Raw genomic sequence first — 23329 nt, forward strand, 5'->3', positions numbered from 1 at the left:
TTCTGTTTGCCTCTTCAGATTATAAGGTACCTTTTTTACACCGGAAAATCTGCAAGAAGAATAGAAGTGTTGTAATTGTGAAGAAAGAAAAGTAGAAGAAAAAATATAACCTGCCCTGGACTGGGACCGAGCCTGCGAACTTCGAATAACCTGTCCGATGCTCCATCAACTGAGCTACCATGACGGCTATCCCCCTTCCATTTTGTACGGTATATATCTGCATTTAATCATAGCAGAGTCAGTCAGCACTGCCTGTTATCATTATGGTGAGTGTGGGACACCTTTTTTTGCCTACTGGCAAAAAAAGGTGTCCAATATCCAATTACTTCCAATATTCTATAAAAAAACCTAAAGTATCCCTATACTTCTTTGGCAGCATTATGTACCTGTTAGTTCTCTGAAAATCTGCTAGTCACAGGAGGTGGCAATGGTTCGCCCTCCCACCTAAATGCATGTACTTGAACACACGCACAACTGATCAAAAAAAAACAAGTCTCACACCGTTAAGATTACTGAGATTCACTGTTTCAGATTCATGAGTGACGGAAAGAACTACAAATTTAAGGGTTCGTTGTCTTTGTTGAACACATTATAACTAGAACTAGCAGACAATGATGCGAAACAAAATATAGGTGATGTTATCAAAAAGAACTTTAACAAAATTGTGAAAAGAAAAGTGAACGAAGACATGACTTGGCGGCAAGTTACTAATGGGTTGACATTTTTTGACAATTGAATTGACATTACTTTTTATAACATCCCTATAATTTCCTGGGTAATGTTGTCGGGTAATTCTCATTATTAGAGTGGTGAGTAGGCTGACAAAGAAAGGATATGGCATTGATACTTGTTTTGAACACCTAATTGTTTGAGGACCTAAAAGAGCGGAAGCTGCTTTGAGTAGACCAGAATTTTTAGTGGAGTGAAAAAAGCGTACACACATTTTAACCAGGCTTTCTAACACATTTTCAAACATAAAAGTGTATGCTGCCAGTAATGTTAAGTACCATTACTTTTGTTTCACTATGCACGGTAGCAGGTGTAGTTAGAGTGGTGATAGTTAAGCATTAATGAAGCATACCATCAACTGCGTTCACATCTATGGTCGCGTATTTTAAAAATAAACCTGCTGTATAGTAAAAACATTTAGAGCATTTATGATTTTATCCAAATCAAGTTATACCGACTGGGTAAGCAAACCACTTGCATAAAATCAAAAGGCATAAAGTGATTCATGTATTATAACTATGTGAACGATTTCAGCAATGCAGGGCAAAGTGACGACAGTTCTATTAAAAACCCCTCTCAATATAACATGCATGAAGAGCACCACACCAGAATAATTTATAGTGCATGTAATATCGAGACTACTAGACTGTATATTGACCTTTTAAAAAAAGGGTATCTCCTTCAAGTTCAAGGGGCAACCACATAGCCTTTTCCTGAGCTTTTCTGTGAATATTTTCTGAATTTCGGATATCATTAGGATTGATTTACAGTGAACAGATTTTGCTTACGCATTGAAATCTAGTTCTGTATGTAACTGCAATAAAGGGTGCCAAACCACCTCCATATATTTTGCTAACATTTCAAGCAAATGTGAGCAACGACTTCAGAATAGTGTCCTGATCAAGAATGACAACTGCAGCAGCACAACTAGCTATGGGTGCCCAAAAAGTAGCTAGAAACGATACCTTTTCCTTTTTGAGCCTTTTGAAAATGTTCAGCCCTTCAGTGCTCACCTTACAACATTTTTTTAAATGCGTGTTTGTGTGCCCACTGTTCTTGCTCCTTGCACAGTGAGGACGAGCACATGGCAACAAGAGACAAGAAAGAAGCAAAAAAGCATAGCGAAAAATAGCTAAATAAGCGAGGACCTCTTTTGTATCGTCCAATGTGTGTAACATTACTATTGCGACAACATATAGAAAAATTATCACGGCTATGCATCCATTGCAGAGTCATACACAGCTGCAACACCACGACTAAATTTCAACCCTGTGTTGGTTTAGGATCACTTTATAGTGGCCAGCTAAAGATATCTGCATTTGTTCGACACATATTAAGATGCAGTGAAATGTAATATGATATTCTCATTTAGAATGCACGTCATATGGCTTCATTGTATATGTGGCCACAAGTAACTCTGTTTGTAAAGCAATATGGCACAGCCTAAACAGACGTCATCGACCACTGCACTCTGAACTTGCCTTTGCTACTTGCCCATTATCATCACAGCAAAAAATGAACAATTGAATCTGCTATAGATATGTGCAAGCTTATGCTAAGGACCAAGTATGAAGTGTGTTTTGTCTTTATTGAGATCAGTTATTTGTTCAAGAACACTTGCTGTCAAACACAAACACATTGATGTCGAAGAATCAAGACTCAAAAACAAAGCCACAAGCCACAAGGTGCAAGATAAATATTTGATACACTTAGAATGTAAGGCATGCACAAGAGGTGCTGCCATAATATACTTTTCCCTGTGTTGAAACCTGCTTGCTTTACTCACCCAACACATCTGTAAACATGCCATGAAAACGCCAAGCAGCTGATCCAGTGTGGTTGAACACGTGTCCAGGGATTCTACCATTCATATTGGCTAAGCAGCCCTACAGCCTCTACAGTCCTGCAACCATTTGTAAGACAAATATAGTTCTATTCAAAGTTCTTGGTTTACAGTCACACATGCAAGACGCATAACCACTCCATAGGAAGTTTGCATGATAATGCGCTGGGTAGCAAAACGGATGTTAACATCAAGTAAGTATCCCGGCCTGCCGCTTCTTTCTTTCCGTTCTTAAAAATTAATCAATCCATGGTTCCCCAATATTTCCCCTATGTGAAGTGTACTGGCAGTCCGGTGAAGAATTGCAATGTATTTCGAACACAATCCAATTCATGGCAAGTAAGCATGCAATAGCGTTTTGTCAGCTGTTCAAGAAAACAGCATGAAGTTTAGCTATAACCCATGTTTTTTATAAACACCATTCAATTTGATATAAACTTTATGAGCATTATGTGAAAGAACAGGTATTCATGTTTAATCAATAAATACTTATAATGTACTGATATCAATGCAACTAACTGAATATGAAACGATAATTTTTGCTTGAGCATTTCGAGTTATGAACACTATTGCACTTGCCAGCTGCATCTTGTCCAAAACAGTGGCAAGCTAGGCTAGTTTTTGTAGGTGAGCAGTAATGAACAGTGCAAAGTAACAACGAGAAACACCAGTAACAACAGTATGGGGCAAGCATTGACTGCCAACTGTGTAATTTATTGCACAAATGTTCGCCTGAATATCAGTCAGACAACTCGTGTAAATGAAGGTCCAGTTGGAAATGAACAATTTACCAAGTAAACAATGCCTGCTTTCTCTAACAGGACCCTCATTCACATGATGTATGCAGCGATAGGCTCCTACCGAGGTACGTCACAGCATGATGTCACTGGCACACGTAAAAGGTGTGACTGGAAAAACACTCCCGCTGGTGGCTCAGCCAGGTACAGTCGTGCGGTTTTTGGGGCAAGTTTTAATTTTTCAAAGCTTACACTTCACGTTACAATGTTGACACTAGCTGTAGTATGTGTCAGCAAACATGTAGCTGTGTGGTAAAATATTTGTCACGCTGTCCGTTTATCTTGAAGAAGTGAACACACATGGTGAACTGTGTGAGGAACAGCGGCACAGTCTTCAAAAATGTGCACTGTTGATTGCGACATGTAGAGTGCATTGAAATGTATTGAGAATATCGGTTCAACTGAGAATATTGTGTGTGGTGTGTGCAGTGTCAATAACAATGTGTCTTGTTTGCGAAGACGATAGCATTCGTGGCAGCGACCGGTTGTTGAAAAAACTTGATTTGACATTTTAGTCAAGGTAAACATGCATTTGACGCAATCATCTGTGAGTGGGTACATCTCGGTGTTTGCACTGTGTGCAGAAAAAAATCGCATGGTCACCGGGCTGGAAGATACCATTTGCTGAAGCTGCATGTATGGATCGCCCCCACGAGTGCGCAAGACCAATAAACGTATAAATTGTTTTATCAAAGGCCTCATATGTCTTCATTTATTAAGCAAGGATTCTTGTTTCACATATACTCGGTACCTTTACCGCTCGATATTCATGCAGTGAAAATGCACACTACAAGTTTGTGTGTTAGGTCCTAAGGGAGCATTGTGAATATGCAAATAAGTTGTCGGTGTCAGATGCAGTGATGTAACTGCACAAAAGATTACGTATATATTAGGCTACAGGATTAGAATCGCATACATCTCAGTGGGCTATCAGGAACGTCACCAGCAACTTCCTTTCCAACCAGTCCTTGCACTGAGGAAGGGAATGGCCGGCACGGTTCTCGAATTGACGTCACACTATTCGCAAACATAGAGAGGTTTCTTACTTAGGCAACATTTTGCACAATAAATTTATTAGATGCAAGACTGTACTCGTCCCACATTGATCATACTGATGTCTTTTGTTCTTACTTTGTGCGGTGAACTACTAGGCATTTAGTCATCATGATCTAGTAAAGCCAATTTCAGTGTTCTCTCTCATAATGATGACAACTGTGTCGTTGCATAAACTGGGCAAAAAAGCAACACAGAAAGGGTGTCACAATAAATACACCAACATGAGTATTCTCCTGCACACAAAAGTCGGCACTGGTCCTGTCATTACCCGTCTTCCTTCTCTCTTTGCCTTGTTTTGGCTGAAACAGCCAAACACATAATGAGGAAGATATGAAAGATTAACGCATCAAAACTATGTGTGCTTGCATCAGCCAACTACACAACAGCGTGATAAGCGCACCCCTGCCCCACAGCAGCGAAACATATCTTGAACATGCTGGCAATGTATTAGTTTATAAAAATGTACTCTGGCAGATTACAAAATCTCACATTGTGCATGCAAGTTTTCTTCAAAGTCAGGCGTACAATGTAGGTGCTGGCCGGTACATTGTTAGTTACAAGCAAACGCGTCTTGCAGCTACACATAGAGATTGCACGAACACCTCTCTCTCTACACTACGTACACACATATCTTTTAACAAGCATACGCCACTGTTTAGGACTATAATAACCCTCTACTGTGAACGTATGCTTATCAACCTACTTGGCGGTTGGCTTGGTGAATTGAGCCAAGTTACAAATTGTATCGCCCGCGAACGTGAAGAAAACGCTGCTTTGCATCAAATGGCACCGCAGGCTACGTTTAATCAACAACGTAGCAAGCACCTTGTGCGTCATCCTCACTATATTGCACTTATGAAAAAATTGATCACCACACACATGCATGTTACCACAGTTGTCGAGAATTAGCTCTAGTAAGGCCGCGCCGATGCGCCATGGCTCTGCTGGCGACGTTAGTGTTGTCAAAGCGAATTGGCAACCGCACTCGCAAGGGCGCGTAAGGCTGCCGTTTCACGACACATCGTTCGAGTGCGGCAACACACACTTGCACGTGGTTATACTTAGTCTACATAAACAAGTGTCCCCCTTACCTTTAGTTTCTTTCACACTGTCCTGAGGAAGGCGACCACAGGCGTCAGCCGTCACCTCGGTGTCTTTCGAGTTCCCGCACAAACCGCCGATTCCTTGGACGACTCGCACTTGATCCGCACTCGAACAACCGCGGGAATAGGGCGCAATTTTTGCACATCACAACGAGGAACGGCGCTTCCTGGCGTAAATTTAACATTTCGTGCTCTCGTGTGTAGCAGCGCGAACACATGAGAGACGCACCGATACGGCATGCCCACGGAAACGAAGAAGACAAACAACAAGTGGCTTTAGCTGTGAATGAATTTGACTTGGATATCTGTGTGAAGAAAATAAAAAAAACATCTGTCGCTGCCATAAACTGAAAAAAATGTATGTTATCTGGCAAAATAACTTTTAAAGTGATAAACGGTTATTCAAAAAACAAGTAACAACTTATGAATATTTTCGCAGGTCTTTGTTTTGTTTTTGTTCTAGCAGACGACAGCCCCCTACTGCTTCTACGACAGACGTAGTGCGGTTTCACGTTCGGTGCGTGTCGTGGACGCAAAGCTCTACAGTAGTGATATCAGAGTTATCAATTCTCAATGAATCATAGGATGGCTACAAAGCAGTAACATTTTGACATAGTGCAGTACGCAATCTTTCAAGGTGTGACATTTCTCTGCTCTGAAGCAAATCGAACCAAGCCGGCCGGCGCAATCAGCTGATGTCGCCGCTACGCGAGGCATGGTCGTGCGAAATAGCGTCACGCCCCGCGCTCGATTTGTCATTAGGCGATAGAGCTACTAAGTGGAATACAGCTAGATGCAGGGATTAATGGCGTATCACTCTAATTTTCTGTGGTGGCCGATTCAATCGCAAGAGAGCCCCGGGAAACAACTTCAACTGCTCAAGCTTGCGTGTTGGTGTAAAAATACTTGTTTTGATTCGCGACGGAGCAGCAATCTATAGTTGAAAGACATGCGAAAAGCATGTGACGTATATACAACTATAAAACATATGCACACAACAATAGATACGATCGCATATCGTACATAAATAAGCCAACACATAGCGTGTATCAGCAAATTTATATATATAATTTAAACACCACCAACTGTTTGGCGCGAATAGCTTAGCAAGCTAACGCACCCAGTTCACGTGCGCGAGCACAACTAAGAGGTGCAGGTTCGAATGCCATATAGTCGATTTTTTATATTTTTTTAAGTTTATACTTTTATTTTTATTATTACATTTTTTATTTATTTCATATTATAACAAAATTAAGGACTAAGGGGAACATTGGGTACACTTGATTGTAAAGGGACTCGAGAAGTGAGAAAACTCTGACCAAAAATTTATTTGAGAAAAAACTGAGCATTTCATAGCCGGACCAGCTTCTTCAAGGGTAGGCCCTAGGTATGTGCGAGACTTGCTAAATGACTCATCTCAAGCTGTGACAGTTGCGGGAAGGCAATATCACTGAGAAGCAGTTCCCAAATATATTTTGGTTGATGTTTTTTCATTCCTCCAAACTAAGGGCTGCAGAATTGTGATCGAGCCAAACCAAGAATTGCGGGCACGAAGTCATGATACAGAAAATGAATAATGTTGATTGTTTGAAAAATTGCCCTTAATAAAAGGAAGAGTTATGGAGTGCTACGTAGGTTAACTCGCAGTAGAAATTTTATATATACATATAAATAGTTTAAAATGGACAATGTTGCAGACACAGACATAGGTTAAATTTCTTTGCAGCACAGTTGAAGCACCTATGTAGAACTGAAGCATTAAGAGAAGCTCAAGCGTAATGGCTTTATTGCTTTACATAACTTGTATGCGTCCATGCAGCCATGATACATTTTAAAGCATTTGTTTCACCTATATTATTCTTATTCATTAAAGCTGGCCCATAAGTTGTGTCTTATGTAGCACTTCAATTGAAGCGTAATCTGCATGGTGGTCTGAAACAATGCTTTTGAAAATCTCAAAACAACCCAGTTCTATACACAACCATCCCAGCATCAATGATAAGCACCATTGTGTGTCCATATACATATCAGTTGTGCTCTCATACTTAATTATTTTTCTGACCACTCGTTCTACCCCTACCTCGTTTCTCTCCTGAAGCTGTGGAAAGTTGCGTATAGCTGTATTTATATTGTAGGAGCCCATTCCATCAATAAAAATTATTTTTAGGCTACATGCAATTAGTTTTCATAGATTTTCATTTCTTCTGTCGGTGCTCAGGAGGGCAAAGCTCATGGTCGATATTTTAAAGTTACCTTTCTCTTTGCCAATGTTAATGAGAACAGTTTTACTAATATTGACAAGTTCATTTGCATTGAATTTAGTACCCAATAATATTTTTCTGCCCAAAAAACGAGCCCTTGAAGATATGCTTTTTTTGCTTGATTTGTTTTCTTGAGAAAGAGCTAGCATGCAAGTAAAATGACAGTTATTGTCATTCCTTGTGAATGACTCATTTTCTGTTTGACAGACTTTAGCACCTGGTCATCTGCAGATGTTGTATTCATTCTGTAAAAGGGCGAACAGCGGTGACTGACAACACAGACTTGCCTGCGTTATTCTTTTGTACTATATATGTCACTGTGCATTCTTTCATAACTATACAGAGCTCGGATTTCCTGCTGAGAATGTGACAACAAATGTAGATTTTCCACTATTTTGCAACAATCCACATGCCTTTTATACACTACTGCACATTTTCGTAAGCACCTTACAAAATCTGTATATTTCCGTAAGACCTTACATTCCGCATTTTCCTTATGAAAGCTTCTGTACACCCCATACACTTTCCTTATCCTTCCATATCTTCCATATTGAACTCTCCGCATGCTTCATAAATGTCCTTATCTTTCCATATTTTACATAAAACTCTCCATCCACGCCATAAATCTTCCTCATCCTTCCATATACTTCACAAAAAGCATTCCATATATGCCATACATTTTCCTTATCTTTCCGCATACTCCATAAAAAGCTTTTCATATACGCCATACAATTTCCTTATCCTTCCATATGCTCCATAAGAAGCTTTCCGTATATGCCCTATATCTTTCGTATATTTCCATAAAACTCCATATTTTTTCCGTAAGTAGCATTAGGAAATGTTACGGAGTCCATATATTTTCCGTAAGATTTCATACTGAACGTTTCAGTAAGGTTAACGTATTTAACGCGATTTCTTGGCCAACATGGCTACAATAAACGATGTTTTACAACCGAATTCATTTGGCATTTCATGAGAATCATGTGCGCATATCATTGGGAATGACGCTTCTGAGTCACCCGCACGTGTTCTCTCTAGCCTAACACTTTGTTTATTTATGACGAAAGCAGCGTGAGACTAAAACAGCCTTTTTTGGTAACGTATATAGTCCGCCGCCACCACCGGTATCTGCAACCACCAACACGCAGATAAAGAGAATATTATCCAAATTCATTTGGGTTGTTAGCCTGGGTCCTTCTCTTCACCGAACAGCATTATAACACGCGGCTGTGCTGGAGCTTGAAACTCCTTCGCAAAAGACCCTACAGGCTTGACTTAAGTCAAGAAATCACGTAACATACCCAATATATCGTGCAAGAAGTGTAAAATAACAACCAGGCATCGCACATTCGAACTGCTGCCAATGCATTGCTACCAACGCAATCTAAAGAGCTCATCTTTTCTTCTTCTACGTCATCAGCCATAACACTAAGTGGCAATAATGTCTTGCAGGTGTGTATGAGGTATATTGCTTCTCCATAGAATAATGAAAAAGAAGATGTTGCACTTTTTGTTTTTACTTTACCGAATGTTATGATTGTCAGCGTGGCACCGTGTGGCGTTTACCTGTAGCAGAAGCCCCAAAAGAGTTTAGAACTTCCAGCTCTCGCTTTGGTTTTGGGGAGCAGTTCTCGCTTACTATGATGGCGTGCGTTGTGAGGTTGACCTGTGTATCTGAACTTTCGTGAGGTAAAATGTGAGCATCAGGACCTTTGTAGGCCTGATACTGTACAGCGGAAAGACTACGCTGATTTCTGGTTGCGTCCACCAAGAATTGTGCTACTTCGAGAATCGGCTAATAATTAGTGTTGATGGATATCAAACACACAAAAAAATGTGAACAATACGCAACCAGGTGCTCGGGCGTAATACACTAGGAGTGATGAACTTAAGGCATCATAAACTAAACATTTAGGAGTTTGCAGCATCCATTTATTTGTAAAATGATCTCGTTTAGGTACGGTAACGGAGTAATCAAAAGATGACTTGACCCATGAAGTTCGTGTTACTAAGAATAAAGGAAGTTCATGTTTGAACGCCTATATAAAGGTATACGTGTTGCCACGCAGTTTTTTTATGTTACATGATCCATATTTATGTACAGAAAAAACGTTGTACAGTTTAGCCTTGCATTGGAGCTCTGTCGAAGCAACTCAGGTCTACACACATAAAGTATCTTCGCTTAATAAAAGCCAGACGTTTTAACCCACCCATAGAATGTGCACCCTTTCGCAAAAGTGTAAACGTCATTAATGAATGTTAGCAACCAAGCTTGGCGAAATCCCGCCGCTAATCGCTGCTGCGTTTCCTGCAATAACCACAACGCGTGAGAAAAGGTTTACAGAGAGGGCGAACATGTTAATCACTCGACTCTCCAGCTACGCTAGCAGAGCATAGTGCAACTATGTTTAGTATAGTGTAGATGGGGCGTGGGGAAGGGAAGTGAGCATGATTGGGAAAAGTGTCATGGTGAGAAAGAAAGAAGAGAGAAAAGCAGAGAACAAAAAGTAGGCCAGAAATAATGAAAAAAAGAGCAATAGAAAGAGAGACAAAGAATAATAATAAAAGGGAGAGAAAGAAACAGAAAGAGGTGATAAAGATAGACTGAAATACAACACAAGCAAGCCACAGCCTAAGACTTAGACGTCGCTCCCCACCTTCTCTCGACAGTGTACAACCTGGTTGACTCCTGGGAGGGACCCCAAGTGTATCAAAGCAGGACGTGTCGGTCAGGCAGGACGAGCAAGGATAATCTCGTGCTTCGCTGTGGCAAGCTCTGCACGACTTGGTGCAAACATATAAATTATTGCTTTATTGACATAATGATAATAGTACTGCCAATAGACAGCAACGTTCTTCAAGCGTATATGATTGGCCTTAACTAACACAAACTCTGAAGCGTAAAATGCTGTATATAGTGTAGTTAGGGCATATGAAGCTTTAAATGCGAAGAATTCTGAAACTCTGCAGTAAAAAAGCACTAGCTGCGGCATTTGCTTCTCTTTTCCAACCTTGATGTTTTCGTGAGTTTGTAGGCCTATATGTGTTGACGGAGTATGGCATGCTGAGCATACACAGACGATGCGCCTGTCATATTCTAGAAAAGGCTATGCAGAATTTATTGCGTAATTAGAAGTAAATTGCAATCAGTTTAGTAGCTCAAAAGTAAATCAATAAAATTGTTACGATATGAATATATTTCTTGATAACACCTGTGTTGATAGCTTCCCGCGTTGATAGGGGTGCCTGTTTGCCGAACTAATTGAAAACGCATCACGTTGCTACATCTGCTGCTTGCCACTGATATGTATATTGCATTCTGAATAAAGGACATGTATTCTATTTGAATGATTGTCAGAGAACCTCCGTTATTCGCAATAATATTGACATTACTAATACCTCTTGAAAAGGGTGTCCTAGAAAGTTTTTTTTTGATAAACTGCGTGGTTGGAAACGACTGGTGAATATTCAAAATCTTTATAATTACCAGCTCAACGCCGAGGACAATTTTTCTTTTACTAAATTTTCAGCAATGAAGAAAATACCAGTACTTCAAGTTTGACTTAATCGCAAAAATATTCTTTACTATCAGCTCATGTTATGCAAAAAGGGATGCCGTCAGAAGCGAAGCTTCTTGCGCTTAGCAGTACAAGGGGACATATAATTTCCTAACATGTTGACTTGTACGCCCAGCGATTGACCGGAGAAGCAGTGGAGACATTGACTGGAATAGAGACATTAGCTAGTGTTTTGTTAAGTGGCACCACTCATCGCTTCTGCCTTGACGCTGAGAAGAGCAGTTTTTAAAAAGAAAAAAATTCTTGTTGGGCCACATCGTAAGACATCTTTAAATCTGTAAAATATGCAAACAACAATAGATAATGACGGCACGGTTGGTCCCAACAAACTATGTTTTATTATCGCTGTTGATGCTTTGATGACTTTTTTCAGCTACCATCTACGAAATACTTCGATTTACGAGGTTTTAGAACAATAAAGCATCGCTTGGTCTGACGTCTTCCCGAGTCTGTGCGTTTAAACGCCAATGTTAGCGCGGTATGAACGGGTCGCATCTTGAGACCTTTCAAACTTGAAGACGACGTCATAGGAACATGTCAGGACAGCGAAATTTAAACTTCACCCGCGCGGTAGTTCCATTTTTACTCGTTAATCGGAGACCCCACTGGAGTGTGAAAGGCCAAATCATTTCAGAACAAAGCCACTATTGGGTTTTGTTATCAGGCCATTGATACTGCAGAGTGCTAATTGGAGAAAACCTATGCTTTCCAGCACCATCATTTTGCGTCACTAGATGCTAAACGCAACGTCGACAAACGTCATGCCTGGTCAGACCAATAGAAACAGTGAAACCATCCCAATGATAAAAGAGGACAAAAACATTGCTACAAAACAGTTGTGCACCATCTCCCAGAAGAGAACCAGGATGGGATGCGAAGCAGCAGTGGTGTGAACGCCAGTTACCCGGCTGAAACGGGTGTCGACGCGGGTGCTGAAAGAACGGTTTGAAGCGAAACTCGGTGTTACCTTTACTGGAGTAAACTTGTGTTTGAAACGCAAAGGCACTGCAGGCTAGTTGAGTTTTGTGTGAGATTCATCACAGATAAACGATCTGAAAGACTGTTTGAACTCGACGTGCGGTCGAGCGTTGAGGCTGGTGGAGAGGGTGAAGTGAGAGAGAAGTGTGTAGCGGGTTGGGTAACAACATCACCCATATTTGTTGGGAGAAGCTAGCTGCTACGGGTAAGGGAGAGAGTGACGTCAACGCGAAGCTGTGAATTCACCTACTTGGCATCGCTCCAGCAACAATAGCAGGGAGAACGTGGTGCTGTGCGTTGGCACGTACCGACGAACGTACAGCGTTTCACAGGCTAGTCAAAGAGCTGCTTCGCAGCTAAAAGCAACCGCTACCGTAATAACATCTAGGTGCAACGTTTCACCTTTCAATAAATTACATATTGAATCACATATTAAACAATCTACCTTAACCTGATTGATAATCTAATCCTACAGCGTCATGTCACAATATGCAATTATTTCAATATAATGCACGGGTGACACCAAAGTTTATGTCGAACTTGGTTAACAGTACAAATCCAGAAACACGAACACAAAGTTGGAAGAAACAAACATGGTGGTGACTCTAACATTGCTTCTTTCTGTGCGTGTTTCTGGTGTTGCGCTATTAAGACCACGTTCAGGATGAATTCAAACCAACAGGTTCAACTTACCGTTCCTGTGCGAGGCAAGAAGCCTTATATGAAATATTTTTAAAATCACGCGATGTGGAAATATGAACTAACTCGCGTGGTCGATTCTCGCCTCCACGTGTAAAGCTGCATATGTGGCTTGACGGAGAAGGACAAAAATAAGGAGCGTCATAGAAAGCAACTTGTACATACAAGCCATTTCTTACGTATGTTGAGACGAGTATTATTCTAGAACCACAGTTAGGCTCTTTGATATTCTCTGCGACATTATAACTTCGCTGAGCTGAAAACCAATGGCGCATTATACAAAGCAATTCTACTTCATCATGTCCAATCAAGTTTCAAGGTTCCGGCAATTGGCATTTAAAACAAGGTTTCATTTGAGTTGTTGATATGTGATCAATCATTTCATGGCCACGAAAGCTTTTTTACCATGCTCAGACCACTTAAAACTTATAAAACACGGGTGGAGACAAGCAGTATTGAGTACTAAAGTGACTTGCGACCAGCCACAACGTTTCTCCAAGAAGAATGTGGCCATTTTAAATTGCAGATAAATGATGTATAATTTAGGATTGAAGCGCATTCCCCAATGTAGACAAAAATATACTTTGTGGAAATGAGTTACCCATCGTAAGGATGAATTAGGTTTAAAAAATTCTGTGCCAGAAACCGCATTTTCATTGATGAGCAGAAAATACAATAATTAACCTTATAAATCGACTTCAGTTTTTCGTCATTGCTATCTCACTGTGTCGCCGAACCCCGAACAACGTATGAGAGTTGAAAATCGATGGTTGTAGCTCAGTACGCCGTCGCATTGCGTGTTTATATAAATGCGATAGTAATTACACAGACATGCTCAACAGGTTTTTGCCGTCCTTGTCATGCTATGTACAAATAAAAAGTCGATAACATCACTCTGCTCAACGTAGTTTTATTCGAGTGCAAAATGAAGTAAGCGGGAAGTGATTAACATTGCAAAGCAAAGTTGAAACAAGCAAACCATTTCCGTCACGCCCATGCAGACCGTGACATCATCAAGTTGCCTGCTAGACGTGCCATGCGCTAAATCTTGACACACGTCACCGAATAACTCATATGTCTTTTTAAGTGATGTGGTCCCATCGCTTCACGTTGAGGCAGCAGAATTGACAAAATCTCTTTATTTCCCACCAGGGCCGCATTCGCCATAACTGGCCGTATTCCAGCAGGCAATGTTAAAGATGAAGAACATCAATGGTACACTTAAAAAAACCAAAATCATGTAGGCGGGTAAGCAGCTTCTTCTTTAGCAATTGCCTTTTCAGTCTCCTTTCGCTCCTTTGCGTGGACAATGACCAGACCAAAAGACAGCAACGCTTGCACCGTCGCTTCTAACTGCTTAAAAGCTTCCCATTCAGTACCACGGAATGCTGGTGTTTTTGTGGCTACTTGCAACATGACAACAGGGCCTGAGCGAAAGAGGTGACTTTTTCCGATATTCTGTGATACTTTGACAGCGATTATACGGGCATTTTAGACAAATTTATGTTTGATTCGTTCGCGTCACCGTCATATTCTGTATATCAACCGTGGTATATGACAATGAGATCGCGCCAAGGCTGTCTGCACATGTGATTCAAGGAGCTAAGAAACAGGCCAGCCTTTCGCCATTGCTCAAGGGGCACGTGCGATGAATTCAGTTCACATGAAAAGCCTTCGCTTATGGCTGCTTAAGAGGAGACACTGTCTGTCTCTCATCTGGTAAGTTTGCAGGAGGGCGCACCTGTGAGTGGGGCTGGCGTAGTGGCCGCGTTGCTGTAACACAACTGCGATCCTTGACGTTATAAAACTGGTCGCGATGGAAGGAGCGTGCACTCTCTTGCTTAGCATCAGTACGCGGTTCATACATACCCTTCAACATACGTGCTGTGCTCTCACATCTTCATGTTGAAGCATCAGACAGCTTCAAGCCTGCAAAGCCCTTTCGCTCCCTGGGGCAGCCATATTCCTTTATTTCAGTCAGGTGGGATGCAAAAGATTTAAAGATGTTGTCAGATGGTATGCAGAAAATAAGCGCCTGGACTTGATTTACCGATATTTTGTTCATATAACATTACATAATGGTGATCTCACGCTTATTCCACCACCGTCGCGTTGAAACTGATATTCATTTTACATTCCACTGGCACGCGAGTGCTGTCAGTGGCTTGAGCGAGAGATTAGTGTTGCCGTGGATTTGTTGCCCTCCTAAGTTTGTAAGGTCAGAGAAGGTCCTAACTTCATTATATATAATGTAAAGCATGACGTAAACGGCGGGCTCGTGCTGTGCGCACAGAGGATTCACCATCTGGAAATCACAAAAAATGGCATTGTGTCACGCAAACGTATGGCGTAAGTGGGGGAACGTAGTGACCTGAAATGATGGCAGCCATGTCATGTACCGCATGGCTATAATAGCCCATTGTGATCTCGGCATATGATTGATGATATGCTTGAAAGGCATTCTATTATTTGCAAGTTTTGGCCTTTGGTTCCTGTTCGTCACACAGTCACTTTACGCATAATCAATTTTGGTGAGTATCATGCTAGGCAACCGGCCGCGGGCATGCCGAAATCGCGGCATGTATATCACAGTATACATTAAGTGCACCTCACCTTTACCACGTTATAAGCTTTCATTTTTACCCGACATACAGTAGCCTCACAAAATATCAGTTTTGTTCAACATCAAGCAAGCCAAATTTCCGCGATCACACCACGAGGCAAGCATGTATTTTATTCTGTACACAAATTGCATGTCTTGATTTTCATGTTTACCCGGTTCATTTACGTTTGCCGGACAATCATCTGATGCATTACTAATGCATTACAAAATCTGATGAATATCAAGGTAGTCAAGCGGTCGCGACCACCATTTGGCCAGGGCATGCAAATCATGATGGACATAAAATACACTTTATGAATATGATGGCACAACTGGTCATTCATGTTCGTCATACAGTCACTTCGCGAAATTTTGTTTGTGGTGAATATTACCTTTCAGTTATGTGCACCATGCTGTCACCTCCAAAGATACTAACTTTTGTGGAAATGAACTTAGCCAAACCGGTGGTGCACCTACCGTGAGTGCGGAATGTAAAGCTTGCTGGCATGAAAGGCTTGTCATGATTTCCATATTACCACCTGAAATTCGTATTCGTCACAGAGATATATCTAGCAGTAGAAAATTTGGGCTACATTCATTTTATCAGACGGCCAGGAGCGTGCCGGAACACTAGAGAGTCAAGACAGCTAGACCCTCTATGTTTTGGAGCCCCCCGAAATGACGCCACGGCAAAGAAAAAAACATTTACAAAATAATGCGGTACAATCCCGGTCCCAGTGCCTCTAGCCGGGGCAAATCTTTAGCAGCAGTGGGTGACGACTCAAATAAACAAACTGCGATGCTCAATGCTCAGGAAGAACTGCCTAAGGCTACGTTTACATCAGGACGAGAGCGCCATGAGTAGGGTACCTGCAACAAAAATTTCGGACAGGATGTTTCAAATTGCTACGGGAAAGATTTCTTCTTCGACAGCAGGTCTTCCTAACGGCTTAAAGAGTGCACAGTCTTGTGTTGTCTTGTCGCCTAGGATATCTTGCAGATACCTACATGCGGTATTGGCCACACTGTACCTCATAATAGATAAATTTTTTTACAACGCTTGCTAAAAAGAGAAACAGAAATTAGATAGGAAACAATAATAGTGTTCCTTATTATAACGCGAAAAATAATAACGCGAAAAATTGCAGAAGAATGCGATAAACCAGAATATATAAAACAAATTAACAAGAATGAGGAATGGAGACAAAGAATTGGATATATCTTGCAGTACAACTAGCAGCGTATTCTTCCGGTTGCCTGAATGAATTTATGTCACGCACAGAATAACACTGCGGCACACACCCAACTGACTGGCTCCAAACGATAATAGGGTGAATGTATTAACTGGCAATCCAAGCATACTAATCGGTCTGTTAAAAATTATTCGTCGCAGTGAGGCGAAGTGGCGGCATGTGTGAAGAAACTGATCTATTGTTTCCGGTTCATTGCAAACTGCACATAGGTTAGTTAACGAAAATCTTGATTTGTTGAGATAAAAATTTAACCAAGGAACTCTACAGCGAAAGCTTGTGAGGGTCACCTCACATTGACGGGAAAGGCATTTTGCGGTGTTCCATGAGAATTGCAAGTGCCGAAATTTTTCAGATTGTAGGAGAGACGTTTCGTAGATTTTTAAGATTAACAGGCGTTCGAATCGTTCGGCAGTAATAAAAGGAAACTATGGGGCTACTAGCTCCGCCGGGGAATTTAAAGATACCGAAGCGAGCGAATCAGCAATTTCATTTAGTACAATTCCAGCATGCCCGGGGACCCAAATAAACCGAACTTCTGATAGGCTATGCGGTACGAGAGACCAAAATATCCTGAGAAGAGGAGACTGCTTTGCGGACGTTATATGTTTACATACACAGAGCACAGTCGTGCAGGCCAATGGGGTAAGCTCTAGAGCCCAGCCCACCAGAACTACGTTGTCGTCTTCTACATTTTGGGTGCCATTCATGCGTTGCCGAAACGACAGTTCCATACACGTATCAATATCAACAGTCAAAGATGCATCGTAGCGCAACTAACTCGCTGATTTGGAGCCTGTGGATAGCAGTGCGCTTGCGAGTTCTATAGCAGCTTTATACGTTGGCTCCACCAGTGGCCGCCCAGGAATCTGTCGTTGTATGTCGTTGTCTTTAATCCTGCACATCTCTACACCGTTGCGTTCTTTCACCCTCAGTTGCTTTGCCGGTCATGCATACGCAGAGCGCGCTCAACGCTGGAACTGGAGCCAAAGCGCTGCTATCTAAAAAAATGGCAGATCCCACGTACAGTGGGAATCGATGATATGTTAAGCACAAATGAGGACGGTTGAAATGCCACTTGAAAATCACCTAAATATTTCGAGGTGGAGGTAAATTATGCCGTACACGACTTCCATGTCATGATTATCTTATTTGGAGGTGTCGTTTAGCTTCGTCATCTAGTCACATCACGTGATGCCAAATTTAGTATACGTGAAGCTTGAAGCTAGCGAAATGGCCGCGGGCATGCTATGAACGTGGTATCTGATCGTTTTGTGACAAGACACCCGTGTCATGATTATCATGTTTGCACTAGTCGTATACCTTCATCATCTACTGACGTCACGTAACACCGAATTTCGTATGTGTCAAGCTAGCCAAACGGCCGCGAGGGCATCATGAATGTCCCATATACTTAAACGTAACGTTTACGCGCACGCACGCTGAGCACAGCAAAGCTTTACGCTAGCAAAACACGAGAACTCTATAGTCTGACGCCAGGCGCGATCGGCGCGCCCGCAGTCCTTTGGCGTGGCTTGATGGCAACCGGAGCAAAATGTGACACACTGCATTTTGCACCGATGCGTTACCCAGACAGCACTGCGCCTGCACCTTTTCGTGACGGAGGGACGCCGGACGCGCCGTAACACGTATGCGTCAAAGCAACGCAGCGTGGCGCGCGCCAGCGAGCATGTGGAAGGACCGGTGCCTGGCATGGCCACGCTGGCGTGACGCGACAAAAAGAACACCGGCGAGCCTGCGTGTAACCATGTAACGTCGAAGTGTATTGGTGCCTTAACTGTGGCATGTAGGCATGTTGTCACATGACACGCATCTCATGAATAAGATGTTTGCACTAGTCCAATACGTTCGTCATCCATTGGCATTACGTAATACCAAATTTCGCATATGTGAAGCTAGCGAAATGGCCGCCAGCGCATCGCGAGTGTGACATGTATTCATGTTGTTACATGACACACATGTCGTGATTATCATGTTTCGATATGTTATTTACGTGTGTCGTCCATTCGCGTCACGTATTCTCGAATTTTGTACACGTGAAGCTAGCGAAACGGCCGCAAGCGCGTCATGAGCGTAGCATGTAGTCATGTTGTTACATGACGCGCATCTCGTGTTTATCATGTTTGCACCAGTCTCATCTCTTCATCATGCTTTCACATACCATAATACCAAACTACGTATAAGGGAAGCTACTAATACGGCCACCAGCGAACCATGAGCGTTGCATGCAGTCATGTTGTTACATGGCACGCATCTCATGATTACTATGTTGCCACGAGTAACATACCTTTGTGATCCATTCACGTACGGTAATACCAAATTTGGTATAAGTGACGCTAGCGAAACGGGCACGAGCGCATCATGAGCGTGGCATGTAGTCATGTTACATGACACGCATGTGATTATTTTCATGTTATAGTCTGTCGCTTGTGTTCGCCATGCAATCATGTCATACCATATCAGTTTTGCAATATGCCATGTGAACGAATCCACCGCAAGAGTTGCAGGTCCAGGAAATGTAAATCATGGCATCATGACATACATGTCATGATCTTCATGTTATGACAAGCCAAATATGTTTTCCATACAGTCATGATATGCTATACCCAGTTTGGTATCGATACCATTCCCGAAAAGGCCAGGAGAGCTAGATAGATAGTAGGAGCTAGTAGGTGGCTAGATAGATAGATAGATAGATAGATAGAGAGATAGATATATAGATAGATAGATAGATAGATAGATAGATAGATAGATAGATAGATAGATAGATAGATAGATAGATATGCTCAACGTCACCGAAGTTCACTAAGAAGTCCTTCGCATTCGATAATTTTGTCTTTTTACACGGGATTTTACCGTGTTCTGCGTCAAGTAACACCTGTAACCTATGAAATCAGCCTCATCTGTGCTTGATCACCAGCTTTGCGGTCCAGTATTACTGCCCACGTCTCACGGATGAAGCCCTACAAGAATGCGTCAGATGACTATGCTTCCGCCAACGGGGGTCATGCTACGTACCAGTGGCATGGAGATGTAGAAGAAAAGAAGATAGACTGGCGTGAGGTAATCTATAGCGCTGGCGCTACCTACTTAACCCTCAATAAATACATCTGTGTGTGCTCTTCCGAGTCGGACTCCTTCTCGTAACAATTTATATAGATGGACGTATGCATACCACACATTGTGTTAAGCACTTCATGTGCTTCCCATTGGCCTAAAATAATAAGAACATATAAGGTTGAAACAAGCGCATTCTCACTTTGTGGCTGTCGCAACGAATCTGTTGCTTCGAAATGAAACAGAGATATACGTGCCATTATGACAGACAATGTCTGTATAGAAGCCATTCCACCATTAAATGTCTTTCTACAAGTCTTAGCAACGTGTAATAATGAGCGATTTCTATATAATTTTCATTTTCATAGCATCGAGTAATATAGAAGATTTATCAATGCTGGGGAACTGAATAGTCGCACTCGCTTTGACGACAATAGCTTTCGCAACAGGCAGCTGTTAAAGGGCAAATGTTCGCGTTCGTTGCGGTTGTCAGCTAAAGAGTGTGCATCATTAGAGAATGTGGTCGCATAGAAATAGCTTATATATGGCTACGAAGAGTCACTGCGAGATAAAACATGTAGAAGCGAGAGAGGAGGAAAGAGAAAGAGAGAATGCTGCTTCCGCAATGACCGTGGTCTTTTTCGTCAGCGTTTTCACTAAACTGTTCTTGAACCAATACAACACTTGCTCGCTGAAATGTTCTTGAACTGTTCACTGTTGAAATGTTCTTGAAATGTTCTTGAACTGTTGAACTAAACTGTTCTTGAACCAATACAACACTTGCTCGCTGAAAATGTTGTACTCTGGAGATGGCAATGGGCAAGGGTTCTGTCTTGAAGGGTGCGTCGATGAGGTTTTCATTTGATTGCGTACTTGAGATGCTGCACTTGAGGCGTTTTGATAGCTTTTTGTAACGTCGAATGTTCAACGTGGTTAGAGAGAACGTCGTGGTGAGGGTGCTTTCGCTTTTGCTTACTGATTTGTTCATTTGTAGGAGTTTTGAAACCTCTGAATTTTGAGAAGCTCCATGTCTGTTCTCAACGGCAGTTTCAGCAAGGGAATCAGCGTCGTAACAGTTTGGATTTGCATACAGCCTTCGTTGCTCCCGGCAACACTGTGGGCTTCATTAAACTGTTCATTTTCCACACACGTGTGCGTCCGTTAACTACAGAAACCACACAAACGGGAATTATAATGTTGTTCTTCACACGGGCCAAATAAGTAGGGTTGAGTGTGGTGTCCAACGTGGCAACGTCGCTACTAAAACATTGCACTAGCACACACTTGGCAGAGAAGGCACGAGCGACCACGTTCTAGAATACAATATAGTTGTCATGATCATGGGATGATATTTCTAGAAAGGCACCAGAGAAATAGTCATGCAGGAAAAGGTACACAGTTCGGCAATCATTTGTTGCTCTACACTACCGATAAAAGTGTATCTCAGAACAATGACATGCGCGTACCGCACAATAGCAGCAGATTTCCGTGGAATGCTTTGCTGCAGAAAAAAATTTTAGCTGTGCAAACTCCCACATGACACAACGACACACAACGCTTCACCGCTCACGGCAGGCAATGTCACTACACGTCTGAAAGGAAGCACCTTAGGCCTAGGAGTACTTAAAAAGAAAAATTCATCCCACAAAGAGTCGTGCCTGTATCTAGAAAGTTCATTTTATCTAAACGGACCATGGTAATCGCGCGCTATCCAAAATGACCATTTGTGTGAGTGTAGCTTACCTCACGCGATGCTTTAACCATCCACAAGCGAATGGGTTTACAAAGTGCACCAACCAAGGCGTTATCAACATGTTGTCTATGTTTGTCTCATCCAAACATACAAACTCGACGCCGTAATACTTTTCATTAGGTATCCATTCAATACAGCAAAGCAAGAGACTACATGATATAGCCCACTTGTTACTTTAAGCACGCCCCTGGCCCTTCGGCTCACATGACCGACAGTGTTTTCTTTTTCTATGAACAAAAATTGTACAGTCGCCGAAACTATCTGACTTGTTGAAGAGGTGCAGCGTATGACTGCATTACGCACATTCGCATGTCAAGACAGAGCGAAAGCACGCTACCCCATTAACCACCTATACCAGTAACCTATCGATCAGGTGATCTAGTCTGGTGTGAAGTCCTACAAGGAAACACGGCTTATGCCAAAAGTCACTTATGATGAAGCATTTGTTATTTTCACAAGACTCACATAGGTCACATACACCATAGTACGGCTTACGGCGAATGATAGACCAACTGCCAAAACAGTAGCTGACCATGTGGCCCGCTTAAAATTGTTTAGGTTGAGACACGTAGACCGACTGGCCCCGCGGTCTTTGTCTGCAAGAAGAGGACTATTGCGCCTAAAGTCGAAACAAACGAAGGCCAGTGCAGATGCTTTCTCCCAAGGGCAGTTAGAAGAAAGAAAACGACGCTGATAGATCCATCCGAGGTATTGCTAGAGTAAATAGTGATGTGTATCTCGCCAGTATGAAGCCACCTATATCAGATTGCGCTGTGCAGTTCCACAACTAAATAATTACCTTAACAAAGCTCGACTCGTCCACTAGCGAGTATGCCAGCGACGCAATCACGAAGCCTGTAATGCCAGTCAGCTCGCCCACACTCGGCTGATGGCGTCGCGGACCAAACAAAAGCGTCAGTATGATGCGGAACATCAACACGTACATTTCGTTCGCGGTACCCTCACGTTTGTCTGGTCTCCTCAAACGTCAGGTGGGCTTACAATAAAAAAAAATTGTCGAATCCCACGTACACGGTCATCCTTTATGAAAAAGAACACACGAACGAGTGGACTGCGCTCAGCGGCCGCTGCTTACAGCATCATCAACCGACAGCAAAAGGAAACATGTTCACTTTCAGCGTCTTCTCTTGCCGAAAAAAATAATGACGAGTTATGGCTAATAGAAAAACGCTGCAAGATTGCACTCTCTTTCTGCTCACGCCTGGAGTGCGTAGTCCACTGCCAACATATCAAACGTTCTTCGCGACCACGGCACAAGCTGCAGTGAACACCCGATACCACTCGAGTGATTAGGGAACGCAGCGAGCGATTAGGGAACGTAATCTAGCAGCGCTTGTCTACCCGCCATAACTCGTTATCTTGCTTGGCTATACATAACGCGAAAAGCGAACGTGCTTTCTTCACTTGTCGGTTGATGGTGCTGTAGGCAGACACCGCAGAGCGCAGGCCACGTATTCGCGTGTTCCCTTAAAAAAACGACAGTGTACAGTGTAAATCGATGATATGCGAAGCCCGAATGAGAAATGTTAATGTCTCACTTCAAAATTAGCACAACGCGTTGTGGTGGAGGTAAATGATGCC

At 42.2% G+C, this 23329-nt stretch overlaps 1 long non-coding RNA gene across 1 annotated transcript in view; it reads right to left on the reverse strand.

The window, feature by feature from the left end:
* LOC142765468 (uncharacterized) overlaps window positions 1–23329 on the reverse strand; it is a 51263-nt gene that overhangs the window by 25636 nt on the left and 2298 nt on the right. The window contains exon 2 of the long non-coding RNA XR_012884270.1: window positions 14914–15010. This is a non-coding gene — a long non-coding RNA (uncharacterized LOC142765468). The remainder of the gene's footprint in view (window positions 1–14913; window positions 15011–23329) is intronic.

This window comes from Rhipicephalus microplus, chromosome 6 (assembly GCF_043290135.1).
Source record: "Rhipicephalus microplus isolate Deutch F79 chromosome 6, USDA_Rmic, whole genome shotgun sequence".
NCBI lineage: Eukaryota > Metazoa > Arthropoda > Arachnida > Ixodida > Ixodidae > Rhipicephalus > Rhipicephalus microplus.